The following is an 11,912-nucleotide window of genomic DNA, read 5'->3' as shown; positions in this document are numbered from 1 at the left end:
AACTCCAGCAGACATCTTCGGGGCCAATGGAAAGCCCTGAAGCCAGAAAAAACTCAGAGTTTCCTCTGCCTGCCTCCCTCTGCCTACAAATTGCACTGGCGGCTCCGCAGTTGTCTCGGTTTCTCATTAAAATGACTAATAGCGCACGTCAGCCAATCAGATCCCACAGTAGCTTAATCGGCACCATGCAACACTAACAGAGAGATCTTTTTAAAAACAGACTGAGCTGAACATTTGGATAGTTGTGGCCCGAAGTGGGACTCCTGATGAGTTCACTGGAAGGACACAAAGCTCTGGGAGATAATTTTGAGTTGGCTCTGATGAAAAATAGAGGTAGAGGGGTGGGGACAGATTGAGTTAGCAGCTGGTAGAAGACCTTGAAGAAGCGCTGTCATTCTCGCAGCTATAAGATCATGAGTTAACATAGGTTACAGTAAAATTGGAATGGATGAAGTCAATATTTCACTCTCCATGTCAATGCCACTACTCTTCCAATAATCCGTTTCCCTGTGTTCCGTGCGTCACTCAGTTCCAAGTCCACCTTCCTTAAATGTCGCTCTGCCATTCACACCATCTGTCAGCTCCACCTCATCCTTGTTGTCCAGGGGGTCTCAACCGTGGTCTCCACTAGCGTATATGCTCCACCACCGTCTAGACTCCAGGCTTCCTGACCCTATCTGCTACCTTTATTTTCAATGTCCAACCTCCAAATAATCTCATAAACTCTCGTTATTCTGATAAATGTTGCAATTTACTTCCAAATGACCTTTCCTTAGTGAAAATGAATTTGCTCTTTCTGCTTCATAATAAAAGGCGGATTGTGTTTCGCCAGTTAGATGCTTTTAATATGAAGCCTCTGCAGGAGAAAATGTTTGCTTTAGCATCAGTCTGCAAACTTATTCTGCATTCATAATTATGCAAATATACATCGATCAGGCATAACATCATGACCACCTGACTCATCCAGACGGTGGATATGGGGCCTTCTGAGGGCGTCCTGTGGTATCTGGCAACAGGATGTTGTTAGTGGGGGCCTTGTGTCTAGTGGGTTGAGGGGAGGGGCCTCTGTGGGTTTTTCCAGTGCCCCCAACAGATGATTGATTAGTTTGGGATTAATTAGTCCTGGGAATTTGGAGGCCAGGTTTTATATTTTTTTAATTAAACCATTTTTGCGTCTGTTTCTGCACCCTGTTGGGGATGGTTGCTGCTATCAAGGGGTGCCATTGCTATGGGGTGCCTGGTCTGACCTAGGTGGTGCATGCCTAAGTAACATCTACACGAATACCATTGCATTGTCACTTCTCCTGTCACTGGTTTTAATGTTGTGGCTGATCAATGTATTTATTAATTGGAGTATCTTTTTAGAAGTTTATCCAAACTTTTTCAGGGTCGGTGGTTTTGATGTTGTGGATGATCGGTGTACACATATCGCTATATGTTCTTTGGTGAGCTATAGGCTCAGTGACAATTGCGTCACCTGTGACGACCCCGGGTCGTAACACAACTCATCTGAGGACAGATTGTGACTTAAAGGCAGGGTATGTAATTTATCTTTGTCATTATTTTTTTTCCAAAAAACAGCATATTGTAAATCAGGTGTTATGGGAGAATAACTTACAACGGACTTCTGTGCCTCCTCCAGGCTGTATTTACAGGTTTCATAACAATCACCCTGTGATGGTATTTTTCCACCAATCACAGGCCTTTTTTCGGAGTGTCGCTGTTTTGGGTGTCCCTATTGTTTACTCTACATAAGTCGATGCACATTCACGCCCCGCTGCTAGCGAAGGCTCAGTGGTGGACTTCTCACATGCTGATGCATTTTCTGAAGTCGGGCAACACTCTGTACCGGTCTGATCAACAAAAAGAACGTCCAGGCGGTTTATTTGACCTGTGGGTTTAAGCGTGTTCACAGGGAGGAGGAGGGAGTGGAACTGCAGCTGTAAACAAGATGGGGGAGATGTTATACACCCTGCCTTTAACGGACATTTATTTTTGTAAAAAGAGTTTGTTGGTCACTTTAAATATCGGTCTCCCGCCTCCGTAGGATAAATTAAAGGATTATCTTCCTATCCAACCAGTCGATGTCAGGTCACAGAACAGACACTGAGGAGGATTTCATATTTAAGCAAAGGCATCTGCTAATCATGAGAGTGTGGAAACGTCTTTTGCGGGGATGCAAACACCAAAGTGGTTTTTGCTTCAGCATACAGATGGCTAAGATTGATTTAGCGTTTCTTCAGGGAGATAAGTGGAATATTCCTCCAAACATATGGGAGAAGAAAATTCTAAAGCAGTTGCATTGCAGTATGGAGGCACTCACCATTACATGCTTGGTCAGAAAGATGACAACCACAGTCTGGGCATCAGTGAACCGCGATACACTGAAGTATTACAGTGCATCTTGGCGGCAAAACACGATTGTTATCGTCTCCATCACGGTGATGGCTCCGTTTCACCGGCTAAATTAGGTACATGGAGGCCCTTCTGTGAGAAATCATCAGTGTACGCATTTACAAAAAAAAAAAAAAAAGATAACAGTAAGCGTGGCTTGCTTTCCCTACATGCTAAATAAAATGAGGATGAAACTTCTGGGACGATCCGGTAAAATTCTTTGAGCGGTCATTCACATGCCGTTCACACAAAGTCGGTGAGTGACACAACCTCTAGTTTGACTTTTCTACATCTCGAGAATGGCTTTAGAAAATCTGCCTTTGCTTTGCTGAGGAGGAGGGGGCTCTATTTGAAGAAAGCAAATACCTGGAGATGGAAAAGACTACCTTTCAAAATCGAGGGAGATTTCCATCATCCTCTCCCTCCAAACTCGGCGGTGATTGATGAGCAATCATTTCTTCTGGAGTCCTTTGTCAAATTTACCTTTAACTTCGTAGCGATGCTTCCTTTCTTTCCCAGCACTCACCGTCTCTTCAGACTCTACACGTACGCTGTGCTCACTACACGCTGTCATCATTCCTGTTGAAGAGCTTCCGAGGGTTTTTAGAGTGGTTCTCTGCGTTCTTGTAACTTTTTCATGTACCTGCCAGAATTGCTTCGTTCTTGTTTCGTTTTCCTTGCTTGCTACAAAAAAAAAATAAAAAATACAAAAATAAATTAAGGAGTAGATAAGAAGTATGTAAAAGAAAATCCGATCATACGACACGTAGCGGGCTTGTGTGGTTGCATTTTTAATTTGGCATCGCTTCCGAATGTCAATTTTGACTCATTCTGGCAACATAAGCATTTGTGAAATTAAAGTTCCTCCGTTGGTGGTTTGCTGTTTGAAAGGAAAAAGCAAACCATACGGCTGTAATCAGTGGCAGCTGGCCAAATATGCATCCCTACTTGCGAGACTTCCCTCAAGAAGCTGTAAACCCGACAATCAAGATTTCTAGAGTTTAAATCATGTCGGTTTTTAATTAATTTGCAATTCATTTGATCGACTCCACGTTTGCTTGAGGCTTAAGATCCAAACTGTGTTTCCCTCTCGTGTGGAAGAGGCGACCGTAAAATACACCACGTGCATCCAAATAAGGCAGGGCGGTATGACAAAAATGTATATCATGGTATTTTTCAAAATTCTTACAGTATCACAGTATATCAGGGTATTTTGTTTTCATGCCTAATCAAATGTTCATAACATTTTCTCCTGGTTAATGCAGTAGATTGGACTATGGATGGGTCTCCACATTGACATCGACAGCTCGGACCTAAAAAAATAAAATTAAAAATAGAAATAAATACATATATTTAATATATTTATACCGCTATGTCTGTAATGTCAATAGCAGCGCAACCAGCTACCATAATAATTGTAGTCTGCGCACAACCTTTTTTTTGCCATTCATAAAAAGCTAAATTTTAGCTGGGGGACAGGTCATCCAAAATGGGGACTGTCCCCAGAAATCGGGGACGTCTGGTCACCCTAAAATACAGCCTAAACAACCGACATGGCACCTTTCTTTTGTCTCTTGCGTTCTGCTGCTTCGTTTTTTGGACATTGCCATCTTCACCACACCTCAAAATGACACAGCCGCACCATGCCTATTTAGTAGTGCTACATTCTTCTTCTTTTTCATTTATTGGCGGCTTGCAACCATGTCTTTAAAGGAGCATAGCAGTTCCCAATACAGCCTGAATATTCTATTTCTTTCGTGCTTTAATTATCTTTTTCATTAATCCTATTCACACCTCCCTGTATTTCCTAAAATGTAACACTATATGTTCCACATTTTCTGTCATTTGACACTCCACACATTCATCTGATTGACTTATATCTATCATAAACAGTGTTTTGAAGTGTTACATTGAAAATGATCCGGTCTGAAACAGTGTCTCACAGCGCAGTGTACTGAACACTGTGTAATAAAATACACTGGCGTGTCGGTATATTAAAAATTCATGTCATAATGGAGGAAAATGCTGGTATTCTGTATGAATCAGTATGCTGCCCAGCCCTACATACAAATTGTGCTAAACACCTTAAATAGTCCAGTATATAGATTAGGGGTAATTAGTTTGCCTTTTGATTAACTATGTAAATTCCATTTCATAATGGATTTTTTGCTTCTTCAGTAGGGGAGGCATCAGCTATGAATCATTCTGGGAGGATTACTGCTAGTCGTTTCAAAACCCACATGTCTGAAAGTCTTGCAATCCCATATCTGAGTGTCTGTCCATCAGTCTTACTTCAGTAAAGGAATCTAAGACACACAGAGGTAGAGGCAGAGAGATGGAAAGAAGCAAGAGTCCTTGATCTCCGCAGGATTGGTTGAACCTAATTGCCATGTACGGGCGCCTGAGTGTACGCGCCAGCCCCCTTTATCCACACAAAGCCCCTCATTAAGAGCTGGCTGGACAGCGGGCCCGGTGCCGAGGTGAACGCTGGCTAGAGGCGCCGGGCCTGGCATCCACATGCAGGTGCAGAGCTGCCTGCTTTAATTGACAACAGGAGAAGAAAAGGCTCCGTGCTGTGCATGACAGACCTTCCTTCTCTCTCTGCCTCTCTCTCTCACTCCCTCTCTCAGCTCTCCCTTTCTGATCTGCCTTAACCAGGTTATGAGTCCATCTGACAACACATCAACTCCGATTGTATGTTCTGGCCGGCACTCGGCTCCAACTTTCTTTTTTTCTTCTTTTTTTTTTTCTCGTTTGCAAAATTCCCCTCCCTTCGCACGGCCCCTTCTTATTATTTGCTTGATGAAACATTCCAGTGAAAGGCACGTTCTCTCCGTCTCGCTGCCTGTCCTTAACAATTTAAACTCTGCGTCGGATGTGGAGTTGCAAAGGTGGGGGAGCCGTAGTCGGTTCTGGAAATACCTTATTATCGTCTACCTGTATAATTTCCAACCATCAGCCCCTGCCTCAGGGGCAAATTCTCAACGCTTTTGTTGTTGACACTGGCACCGTATTTGTCAAAAACACTGACCCAGCGTGAACTGACATAAAAAGATGCTGAATACATAATCTGGATTGTTCAAATAAACCATTAGTAATTCAAGTATTCGGTATTTTAGATGTTTCACAATGAAATGTACTGTGAACAATATGTTCTTCTTTTTTCTGCATGTAAAAGTGGCTTTTTATCAAAGGATCACATATAATATTTTCAAATGCAGTTACTCATCTTTTGTACTTACAATACAACGGGGAGATTTCCGTGCCTACCATATCTTTGGAAAAAGTAAATTAGACTTCTCTCCAGGATGACGGACACTGGACAATAGCTCCTCCCATTTTACAGCCCAATAGAATTATTATATTTTGCATTAGAAAATAAAACGTTTCATTCTGTCGGATCCACCTCAAGGCTATGAGAACTAAACGGGCCCACTTCTATCAGTGTTATCACCTTTTATTCCAACGTACTTATACCAACTTTTATTCTCTCAAGGCAGGCTACTTGGGTTGGTTTCAGCTGGAAATGTCAGTTTGTCTCCGAGCTTAATGACAAACAGAGAGGTCGGGCACAAAATGTCTAATTAATTAAATGCATTTCGCCATTTCATAACAGAGAGAGAAAAAGGAGGGGAAACATTCAAAGTACATTCAGATGGAAGCAGCTGCAAAGTGATATTTTTTTTTTCCCAGTATCAAAGGTCTGACATGTCGATCCACTTTACCTCCATCTTTTCATTCATTTCAATAATGCATGAATTTTTGTTGAAATGATTTTCAAGCAAAGAGCTTTTCAATTAAGGATGGAGTGCTGAGCAATTTATTTATTTATTATTTTTCATATTGACTGGAAAGTGCACATTCTGGAGACAAGTGTCTATGAAATGTCTCTATTTCAAATTGAAAGAGACATTTATTATAGTATGAGTGTCCAGTTCCAGTTCCAGCAGATGTCTTCGACGTTATTGGGGCAACAAAAGATGGACGAGGATTTTGCCTTCGACAATTAACAAGGCACTAAGGATCAGGCATGTGCATGGAGTAAAAGAGTACTCCAAGGTTCAGCTTGTAACTGTGTGTGGTGAAGCATAAATGAAGCAGCTGAACCCATGCTATCCTATCCTTAACACTGCGAAGTCACTGAGGGAAAATTTATGAAATCAACGAAGGAGCAAGAGGGGGAAACCACAGACCAGATGCACCAGTCCTTCATTATTCAGTCTTGTAGAGAACTGTATGAACTGTATTGCTAAACCCTTTTCCCTCCAAACTATGTGCAGATCGATACTGAAATATCGATACTTCCGATACCAGGTCTTTATGCTGTAAAATCGATTCTTAAATCAAAATATCGATACTTTCAATACCTCAAGGTAATATATATGTTCACTTATTACTTTACTTATTTCTTTTTTTAAGTGTTCACATATCCTCAATATACTTCTAGGTTTAAAATAAATAAATAAATTACTCTTTCTTGCATATACGCAAAGTATTGGTATCGGAACCCGCCTGAATTTTACTCAGTGTCGGATCAGAAAGGAAATCGGTGGTATCGAACATCACTACTCCAAACCACTGGATGTATGCAGAGCTGAGAGAGTGTCCCACTGGGTTCTTTTATTTGTCGTCAGGACTTCCTGGTTAGGCCAGAAAAAAGTCATCTTAAATTCGACTTACAAGGCTTGCAAACGGACAAAAGGGTGTCAAGCACAGAACAAGTTCTTGGCTGGCCTGAAAAGGTCAAAGAAGGAAAGGGAAAACTACGACAAGGCATGAGATGTGTATCTGTGTTATGAGGGGTCAGTAAGAAGGATGGTCTGGAGAGGATTCTTGGCCGAAAATTCAGTTTTGTGGATATAGGGAGAACGGGCCCAGAACCACCCAGAAGGGTTAGAGCTGGACTCGAATCCGGACCTTCTCGCTGGGAGGCATCAGTGCTGACCACCGAACCGCTGTGCTGCCTATGGTAAAACATGTCCAATTCTTTTTTTTCTGTGTACAATGTGAGGATGTGTTTTTGTGTCCGTGGGTGGATGCCTGCATCTGGTGTAAATACCAACCAATATTGTTTTTGATGATGGTGACATTTCCCCAAACTATTTTTTGTTTTGTTTTTTTTCTCCTGTCTGATCCACTTTTTTTTTAATATTATTTTAATTTCTGACTTTTAGATAGAATTCTCCAAATAGCTGTTACCATTTGTGCATTTGCCTTCCTAATTAATTCAGGAAAGTTTGGCTGTTGTCGTGTCGTCGTTCGGGTCTGGGTCACCGGGCACCAGGTCGCGGTGGCAGCAGCCTCAGCAGGGAGGTCCTCCGAAGGAATTCCCAGGCACTCCATCATGTTCTAGGGCGACCCCGAGGCCTCCTTGCTGTGGGACATGCCCATAACACCTCTAACGGCAGGCGTCCAGGAAGCATCCCTAACCAGATGCCTGGACCACCTCAACTGATTCCTCTCATCGTGGAGCAGTTCTACTCTGTGCTCCTCCCACGCTCCTTACCGCACCTCCAAGCCTGAGCCCAGACACTCTGCGAAGGAAACTCATTTTCGGCCACTTGTATCCACAATCTTGTTCTTTTACCCAGAGTTCATGACCAAAGGTTAGGGTTGGAATGTAATTCGACCGGTAAATTGAGAGCTTCGCCTTTTTGGCTTTTGATAAATAGTCAAAATATTTAAAATACACTACTTTAAACTGTGCCTGAGCTGAGAACTGCCATGGTTGCATATACTTTCTAATGTTGTTATCTCAAGCTCATTAGTTGTCCTGTTACTCCTGGGAAAACAAACGGTTGTTTCCACCTATAATGTGACCAAAGGTAGTTTTGGTGGGCCATCATATGCAGAAAGACCTGAGGGCATGACATTCAGATCAGTTCTTGTCATTTAAGAAAATCGAAGTTCAAATTCATAGGAATTTAGGTAATGACTGATCCTGACAATTCTAATCAGATGCAATTAAATGAACCAGACTCTTGTTGACCCAGGTCCTCTGTAATTATCCAGCACTCTCAAGAAAACAACAGTTATTCTCCTCAGATATATTACCTCACGATCTCTAGAAAGATGTGTTTTGTTTTCTTAACATAACAACATAAATAATAATGTCTAAACCATGTGTGTTTTGTTTGTGTGTGAGCGTATGTGAGTGAAGGTGTGTGCTCTGAGCTTAAGTTTCCTGAAGGTCCGCGTAAACTTTCCCAGGGAAGCTAATTAATTCATCGTCAGCCAACGTGTGCCCAGCTAACATCTCGAGTTACCAGAACAAAAACTATATTTCGCAATGACACATTGTCTCTAATTGGCTGTTGATTTGCACCGAGTTAGATGTGTTATGAGAGGTGTTAATGGAGAAAACAGATGAAGAATCCATATGGTTCTGTGACCCTGGTAAGCCAGTGCATACTGTGCTTTGCAGTTAACTGTTAGAACTGTGGGAGGAATTTGGAGAGCGTGCTGCCTGCTTCTCCACAGGAAGGACTACACTGACACATGATTGCAAATGATAGTGGCGTCTTCTCACAAATAACTGTCACTCAAAGACTGCGGATACATCGAATTCCAAGTTTCTCTCCCGCATTGATGTGTTTTGATTGCCTCCCGTGAAGCAATTAAGACACAATAGCTGTGTTTGCTAGAGGTTGTACAGACTAGCCATTACGCTTTAAACATCACGTTGACTAGTCACGGATCACGTGACAGTTACAACATGGACGCCTCCTAGAAGACAGGTGAGGAGCCCAGTGGGTCGTAGCAGCAGGCTAGCAGCGGTTCATCAAGTATGTGGAAATACTTCACTAAAAATAAAGCTTATTCTACCGTGACATGTAAAATATGTAAGTCAGTTCTGAAATTCAACAAAAGTACGACTGCAATGCCCACTCATCTGAAAAGACATCAATTAACTCCACCAAGTGCTATGTGCTAACAGAGAGAAGTCACCAATTAGCTGGTGAACTTCATTATCAAAGTTATTAAACCTTTAGCTGCTGTACATGGAGAAGGATTTTTTTCCCCTTTAACCTAAGTCTACCATCCCATCCTCCAATATGATGTGAAGAATGATTCAATGCTACTGATATTTATAGTTACGTACAGATTACACATGGCTGCAGGGCACAGTGTGTAGCATGTGAGCTGTCCGTCCTCAGAGTATACATACAGGTGAAGGCTTATGTATTCAGGTCAAGAATATGTATTCCATTGTTGCAAAGCACTACTTTCTACTGAGCTTTTATTTACAAAGCAAACAGCAACCAGTCTGTGTCTACTTGACATTCACCATACGAGATGTCCGTTGTCATAAAAATCCGTAGTCGTACAACCTTCAGTGTTTGCTAGTATTCCACTAATAATCAAAATAAAATCACCTCATGTCACCACTGAAGCTGAAACATTCTGTCCCAATCCAAATGAATTTGAAACTGGAGACCTGGGGACCTTTGACGATCAGTTCTGTAGGACTATAAAAAATAAAAGTGCCAGTCCCATATGGTCTAGCGGTGAGGATTCCTGGTTTTCACCCAGGCGGCCCGGGTTCGACTCCCGGTATGGGAATACCTTTCTTGGACCTCTTTGGTTTGGTGTGCATGATGGCCCAGTGTTCTATCATTTACTGTAACAACATCAATTCAGTACCTGTGTTTCTGTAAGATTTTCACAAAAATTCTCATCACGCAAGACTTCACTGGTCACATGACCCCATGCATCAAAACAAGTGTTTCCATCACTATAAACTTTCTAAAAAGCCTGCCTCATGAGAGCGTAGAAATGTTTTCGCGATAGGGTAATGGAAACGCAGCTACTGACTGACGGCCAAAATGCTTCTTGTAGATTTGACACTCTACGGGAGAAGAAGCCTTTGCACATATCAATAAAGTTACATTCTGGATAATTTTATTCAGCATTTGTGAAAACAGTGAAGTAAGAAGCTCCGACTGGAATGAGTCTATGTGAACATTGTGCCAGTGAGGGGAAGGCAATCCCCCTTTAAGACTAATCAAATTTGAATGACAACGTCAACCTTAAGTTGAACTTAAAAAAAAAAAAAAAACTAATCCACATGACAAAATAGCCACTTTTTGATTAATAACCACTGCATTCTTCTAAGGAAGACCTTGCATTATCACCCCTTGAACACCTACGAGGATCAATAGTCCTCCACTAAACACACGCTGTGCCTTATTCCAGTGCATACCAGTACAATGGGAGACAGTGAAAGAGTGAACGTGTGAGGTCAAACTCAACAATATAGGAGCAACACTTTGAAGAGGCATTTTGATATGCACAAAGGAAGATAAAAGGCAACAAGCCATACAGGTTGGCTACGGTCTACGTGGGCGTCTACGCAATTTTCCAAGGGGATGCATCCCGCAGTCCTGGAATATTTCATTCCATGCTCAGACACCTGCTTTTCTGAGCATTTCATTCAAACTGCTTTATTTCCACATGAAACGTGAAACTTCAAGGCGAGGCAAATTACATATTGGGCAAAAAACATTCTCGTCAAACTAAATTACGTAAGATATCTTGTTTGGCTGAACATATCTCAAAGAGATTAAGGCAATTTGTGATTCATCAAGCTAAGCCACATTTCAAACGGCACACTGCTCAAGAGGGCTGATGGGTGATCATTTTGTCTCACCTCTTGAGCTGCCTGTTGATTTGGTCTCATATGATTTATTCTGATTAGCTCATGTGGTGAGCACTATCGCTGAACAGGGTGGAATAAATTGCATTCTGCAAAAGTAATTTGTCCACGGTCATTGCCAGGTTCATTTCCACTGTCATATTTTCATTAAAATTCATCATATGATGCATACGAGTCAGTTGTCAGTTCACACCCACACATCTATCGACGGGCCTCTCCGCGTATGATACACATTTAGAAACAACTTTGTAAAACAAATACAAAGACATAAAGGCGCTGCAGAAGACTAAAACATGCTGCGTTATATAACCGCGAGACTTAAAGCAGTGTTTTCCATTGTGTGTGTCAAGGTGGAACACACGCCAGGTGTAATCAATGTACTGTAACTGTGTGTTTGGCCTCCCTTAAAGGCGGCAATCAAGATTGTATTGTACAAACCCCAGTCCACGGCACACATTTTGTTTGGGGGGGGAAAAAAAATAAAACAAGAAAAACTGGGTTAAAACTGATCTTTGCTGACTGAAGGGACAAGATGTTCAAACTCTGGAGGGAACAGGGAACTTAGGGCCAGCAGCCTCGGCGGGTAGGAGAATGTGACAAAGCTGTCCGGACAACACTGAGGGGCTGTGATATTGTAAGAGGAACAGTGGAAAAAGAGGTCTGACATATGAAGAGGAAAACTCTGCTGTCAGCTTTTTAGTGTGTGTGTGTGCCACAAAACAGCTTGCACTCACTGAGGCAAAACCTGTACAAGACCAATGAAGGTGTCTTGTCACAGGTTCATAGTTTGTCCCTCCTTGGACCGCTATGGGTGCTCACCACTGCTATTCAAGGGCAGTTGTCTTTCCAAAAAATGTCTGAC

The 11,912-nt window shown here is 42.1% G+C and overlaps 1 non-coding gene across 1 annotated transcript; it reads left to right on the top strand.

Moving 5' to 3' along the window:
- The first annotated feature begins 9,885 nt into the window (after positions 1-9,885).
- On the top strand, positions 9,886-9,957 carry trnae-uuc. The gene has a single exon. It is a non-coding gene; the product is annotated as a tRNA-Glu (tRNA).
- The last annotated feature ends 1,955 nt before the right edge of the window (positions 9,958-11,912 follow it).

Source organism: Mugil cephalus, chromosome 16 (genome assembly GCF_022458985.1).
Source record: "Mugil cephalus isolate CIBA_MC_2020 chromosome 16, CIBA_Mcephalus_1.1, whole genome shotgun sequence".
NCBI lineage: Eukaryota > Metazoa > Chordata > Actinopteri > Mugiliformes > Mugilidae > Mugil > Mugil cephalus.
This window is presented reverse-complemented; position numbering and strand designations above follow the sequence as displayed.